The sequence below is a fragment of the Orycteropus afer genome, unplaced genomic scaffold (genome assembly GCF_000298275.1).
Source record: "Orycteropus afer afer isolate SDZICR_OR568_19922 unplaced genomic scaffold, OryAfe1.0 scaffold00357, whole genome shotgun sequence".
In the NCBI taxonomy this organism is placed as follows: domain Eukaryota; kingdom Metazoa; phylum Chordata; class Mammalia; order Tubulidentata; family Orycteropodidae; genus Orycteropus; species Orycteropus afer.
In genome coordinates, this window is record NW_006921944.1 from 3242524 (window position 1) to 3249261 (window position 6738).

A 6738-nucleotide genomic window follows, 5' to 3' on the forward strand; every position below is an offset into this window, starting at 1 on the left:
TTGCATTTTTTTACCAAGGACAATTTGTGTGTGTGTGTGTGTGTGTGCTGTCCCTGATTTTATTCTTTTAGCAAATGTGTATATTCTCTTAACTTTGTATTATGATTGTAGACAAAAGTGGTTGACACTAAGAATTAAAAAATTAGTCAATGAATTTTGATTTCCTGAGTATGCTAACTTGGTATTCTGCAATAATACTATCAGTGTATCTAAAAAAATAATTAAATAAAATCAAATCTAAATAAATTACAATTTTTACAAAACAAAACAAACTCACTGTGATCAAGTCAATTTCAACTCAGAGTGATCCCCATTGGGTTTCTAAGGCTATAAATCTTTACTGAAGCAGACTCTCTCATGTTTCTTCCACAGAGTGGCTGGTAGATTAGAAGCACTGACCCTTTGTTAGCAGCCAAAAGCCTTAATCACTACACCACCAGATCTCCTGAAAGGATAATTAGATATACAAAATATACCTACAACATTTACTGGAAGCCAACAAATAATTACTGAGTTGAAATATTTATATCATTAAATATCAAACACACTTCTAAGGAAGGTGGAAGATTTCTTCCTAGAACTCTAAAAAGAAGTGTTACTTGAACAGATCAAAAATATTCTCCATGTCCATGCTGCTTAGAGATACAATTGGGAGGAAATTGTGTGTATCAAAATTTTTTTTTTTTTCTTTCTGGGTGTACTGGGTAACCAACATAGCTGTGATTGGGGATAAAATTTTTCCATAAGCTGCCATGTTTTCTTCTCAACAAACACTGAGGAAAATTGTTGAATCAATCATTGTATAGCCAGAATAGCTGATAATGTTTTCATCCATTTCCTGATGAAGTCAAATACATAGGTGTCTTATGGGAAAAATTAACGCTTTTTATGTGGTATATTTTATCACATATTTCAAAATTTTTTGAAAGTTACAAATCCAATTTTGGAGCACAATCCTTCTGGAAAACTGGGTATTTCATATATTTAAAATGTAATAGGAAAACAATATCCCCATAGAAGGCTCACTGAATGTGCCTCTGACTGGAATTTGGCCTCTATGTTGTAGCCTTGACCTGGATAGAGCTTCATTGATGGGTTATGCCTGAAAGAGTAGAATTCTCCTCTAACCAAAATCTTCTGACCTTGCCAGTAATCTATGTCACTTCTCCTCCCAACCTTGTAACAGAGACAGTCTTTTCTTATCTAGTCCCCCTCCCCTTAGAAAGGTAAAGCAGAAAGTACCTAGCTCTGTCAGAGTGATTAGCTGGAAGTTTGTAATTCTGGAACACATCCGTTCATGGGAAATAAAAGCAATAAAATAAAATACTCAATCTGATTCAAATTGGACTTAGTCAGGTAAATCTAATTATCCTTAAATGACATTTTCCTCATAGTTCTATTTCATTAATGCCATTCGATAAGTTCAATGTTAATATGGTCACACTACACTATGGAATTATGCAGGAGATAGTGAACCAAGTATTATTCTAAATTATATAGGTCCAATGTGCAGTCTCCCACTCAAAATATATCCTTATAGTCTATTCAAAGAGATTTTTTTTTTATTGTAAGAGAAAGAGTTATCAGATATTATGTGCTAAAAATAGAAAAGTTTGTGATGAGTTCACCTGAACGCTATTCTCATTAAATTCCCTTCTAGTGATTTTAAGCATTTGGAGTTATATAAATATGTAGTATGATATAAGTGGCAATTTTAATGAGATTTCCTGTTACTCTCAAATCCTAAAGTAGTGGCTTTTATTTCAGCATTTCCATAAAAGCTATCTTTGTGCAACTCTAATTTAAAATCTCTTCTCTATTAGAGCTTGGCACAGTAGCTCACCTATAAAACCCAAATATGAAATTTTATGTTTAGGCATGATATTCAACTATTACCTTAATATTATCCTAAGCATTTTTTGTTTTTTTAAGGAATAAATTTGAAATTTATATTGTCAACTATGACTAAAAGACGTTATATATAGTCCCATACTACCACAAGCAAACTCACTTTCATTGAGTCAATTCTGACTCAGAAGACCCTATAGAATGGAGTAGACATGCCCCATAGGGTTTCCAAGGCTGTAAACTTTCATGGAAGCAAACAATCTCATCATTCTCCCACAGAGTGGCTAGTGGGTTTGAACCACCCATCTTTTGATTTGCAGCCAAGTGCTTAACCACTACACCACCAGGGCTCCTAAGAATTACTATATGAAATCAAATTGACAACCATAACTCAAAAGTTTAGATAGGAACTTTAGGGAGCAATGCATTTATGTTATGGTCAAAGAACAACTCAGAGAAGGAAGGTGAGAATATTCACACAACTCCAAAAGTGTAATCTAATCAATGTTACTGAATTGTACATGTAAAAACTGTTGAAATGGTGTATATTTTGTGGTGTATGTTCTCAACAACAAAGTACCTAAAAAAAAAAAAAAGGTAATATTTAGTTGTTCATGTCCTGTGAATGATAAAGAAGTGATTAAAAATATAAGTGCTCTGATCCAACCATATAAAGGCCAAATATCATCATGGTTAACAGTAGAAATGAATATTTAACAAAAATGTGCAATGAAAAATTGATGCAAAAATTAAGCCACCATTTGCCACTGGAAGAATAGGCATACACAAATCAGAAGTACTTGTACTATTTCTGTGAATAGATTCATGGTATAGTGAGGAGTTAGAGTACTCACCATCATTGAGTTGATTCTGACTCACAGAGAACCTCATAGGAAATCATTCTTCACATTAATTTAATGATAATTCATATTTTATGGATTTCATCAGTTTAACTTTAATTTGTAGGTTTGTATTAGCTTTATACTTAACGACACAAAAGATATAAACAGATTACATGTAGTGGTGTATTTATACATATTTAAATAAAATTGTAATAGAAATATATTTTGTAAACTGGGGGTATAAAAAAATAAGTTTTTCCATTTAAAAGTAGCCACAAATTACACAAACAAGATTGAGAAACTACAGTACATTGAAAGACAGACACTGTCTCAAGACAACAATTTAATCAAGTTTTTAGATTTTGTTTGGGGGATAAATTTTGTATTGAGTGAGGGATTAAGTTTGTGTTTAATTTAATTAAATCCTACTGTCAGTGATGATTTTTGAGATCCTACCACATCCACAACCACAGCTCTCTTCACTCACTACAAAATGAGTTGAGAATAGAACTGCAAGCTCCCAGTCCTTGTCAATTTGTGTCCCGGCTTTAGTATTCCATAAACAAGCTAATATTACTGAGAATGTTATGAGAGACCTTTATCATGTACATAATGTGTGCCATCTGGATATAGTGACAGTCTTCATACAATAAATTTTATTTGACTAATATTTAGATAATTTGTAAAATCTTTGTCAGCACAATCTGCTTATATTTGGCTTCACATAACCAAGGAAATTTTACAAAAAAGAAGTGTACAAATTTTTTGAGAAAGCACACGTACTGTAGACAATTATTTAGAAATCAAAAGTATATCAATTTTAAGGTCTTTCTTTTTTTAGTACCCTCAATGTCACCATTCATATTCATGACTTATTAATTGTTACAGTTAGAACTATGTGGTCCAATTTTGGCTCCCCATGCAGAACTACTGAGATATTATAAGATTGCTTACACCTCCCAGTGATAGTCATTGTAAGGTGAATCTTCTTCCTTCAGTCACCATTCACTCATGCTCCGCTGTTCATGGTTCTCATACTCATACTCCACCTTGAAGGACACATTCTTTTTGGATTTTATACTTGGAAATTTTTCCCCATCTCATTTCTGTGCCAGAACTAGTCCTTTCCCAGAACAATGCCTATCACTTAGAAGAATAGTTTCCTTTTTTTTAACACCAGAATACTATGTGAAATCATAGATGTTGCTTTGCAAAAAGGTCCCATACTGTTCTGAACCAGGGAGCAGCATTCCATGGGTAACCTGCAGGAAAACTTAGTTTACCCAAAATGTTCTTGAAACAAGGCTCCCAGCTGTCTTTGAAGAAAATAGTGCAGAGGTCAAGAGAGGTCAGATGTGTTATATTGAAGGCTTCTTCTTCTCCTTCTTCTTCCTCTTCTTCTCCTTCTTCTTCCTCTTCTTCTCCTTCTTCTTCCTCTTCTTCTTCCTCTTCCTCTTCTTCTCCTTCTTCTTCCTCTTCTTCTCCTTCTCCTTCTCCTTCTCTTTCTTCTTCGTCTTCTTCTGCTTCGTCGTCTTCATCTTCGTCTTCATCTTCTTCTTCTTTTCTTTTTTGTGGTTCATGTTTACTGAAGTCTGAGTTATGTAGAAACTGCTCTGTTCAACAACATTTACCAAGTGCCAACTACATAGAGGCTCAACTCCAAACCAAAACCAAACTCACAGCCGTCAAGTCAGGTACAACTCACAGTGACCCCTCCTTGGGTTTCCAAGGCAGTATCACTACAGAAGTAGATTGCCCAATCTTCCTTCCAAGGAGTGGCTGGTGGATTTGAACCACCAGCCTTCTGGTTAGCAGTAAAATGCCTTAGGCACTACGCCACCAGAGCACATAGAGGCTAACCCTATAATTAAGCTAAAGAATCCACTTTGAGATTAATGTACTTATAAATACAAATGTAGATCCTAGGTGGTGTAAATTGTTTATGTGCTCAGCTGCCAAGCAAAAGATTGGAGATTTGAGCCTACTTCTTACTACCTCTTACTCATTAAGCAGGAGCTCTGGTAGCATAGTGGCTAAAGCACTTGAATGCTAACCAGAAGGCTGGCGATTCAAACCCACCAGCCACTCCTCGGAAGGAAGGTTGGGCAATCCTACTTCCGTAGTGATAATGCCTTGGAAACCCAAGGAGGGGTCGCTATGGGTCGCGGATGACTCGACGGCACATAACAACAACAACAGCAACATAGGCACCTCAGAAGAAAGACCTGGTGATCCAGAAAAATCAGCCATTAGAAACCTTATGGAACTCAGTTCTACTGTGATACACAGGGGGTCACGATGAGTTGAGTTGACTCAATGACTAACTGGTTGTGAGCTTATTTTATTTATTTATTTACTTATTTTGGTTCTGTTTTTGTTTTTGCTATTTTCTTTGTGTAAGACCTGATTTGTTTTTTTCAATAGTGCTACTACATTATTCTAAGGCAACCAAACTCCTTGCTAAGGCCTTGCTAGGAGTCATCAGGAGACTGGCCTTCCATTTCTGGCTTTGTCACCTACTACCCAAGTGAACTTTCCTTGTCAAAGTTCTTTGCTTTTTTGGCCTCTGATATTCACATAATAACCATACATTTTTCTTATGTAAAAATTAGTATTTTTCCTATTTATTAGTTCATTATAATTTTCACATCTATCTTGGGAGAAGGCATTCTTATCATGCAAATTTACAGATAAAGAAACTGAATGTCAATGACTGTATGAATTTTTTTCAGGTTACAGAACTAGTAATAAGTTGCTGAGGTTTGACCCTAGCCTCTTCGACTGTTGTTGTTGTTATGTGCTGTCAAGTCAGACCCGACCCATAGCGACCCCTTCTTGGGTTTCTGAGGCAGTATCACTAGAGAAGTAGATGGCCCAAACTTCCTTCTGAGCAGTGGCTGGTGGGTTTGAACCACCCAACTTCTGGTTAGCAGTCAAGTACCTTAGGCACTACGCTACCAGAGCTCCCAGCTTTTTGACTATCCTCTACTTTTTTGCTAGTATGAATTCCAAGAGTTTATGTAGGTCTTGTTTAAAAAGAATCAAAAATGAATTAACTGCTCATTTATGAATCAAGCTTATTTCTAGAAAGTCATATATTAATTAAAAAAAAAAAAAGAAAGAAACTACCAAGTATAAGGTACCAAAATTACCTACATTTAAGCCCAAGGAATAAAAAACAAAAATATATAATCACAATTTTGAATGACTTATCAATCAAGTAAATGAGATCAATATATGAGCCCAAATAAAAATAACAAAAACCTATATTAAAAATGTCTTAAGAGACAATGATAATAATAAGAAGATATACCAAATCCCAAACAGAACCTCTTGATGTCTAGTTGATTCCAACTCACAGCAACTCTATAGTTCAGAGTAGAACTGCCCCACAGGGTTTCTAAGGCTGTAAATCTTTAATGGAAACAGACTGCCACATCTTTCTCCCAAGGAGCATTTACTGGGTTCAAACCATTGATCTCTATGTTAGTAGTCAAATACTTAACTTGTACCCACCAGCCACTCCTTGGAAGGAAGATTGAGTAATCTACTTCCATAGTGATACTGCCTTGGAAACCCAGGAAGGGATTGCTATGAATTGGATCCAAATTGACAGCAATGAGTTGGGTTGGTTAGTCTAAAACCGAAAAGTGTTTATAATTGGCCCATGGACAGGGAAAAGGGCAGAAAGAACTGATATGATTGTTGGCAGGCAGGCTTACTTCAAAAAAACTCAGATTAGGTGGAAAACTATGCATCATATTATCATATGTCACATGGGATTAGGTTCTGGGAACACAATGAATTGTGGATTTGAGAGAGAATGAGGATTGCTGTTGTTGTTGTTAAGTGCTGTCGAGGCATTTTCGATTCATAGCGACCCCATGCACAGCAGAATGAAACACTGCCCAATCCGGCGCCAGCCCCACAATCCCTGCTATACTTGAGCCCATCATTGCAGCCACCGTGTCATTCCATCTTGTTGAAGGCCTCCCCCTCTTTCGTCGACCCTCCACCTTACCAAGCATGACATCCTTCTCCAGGGAAT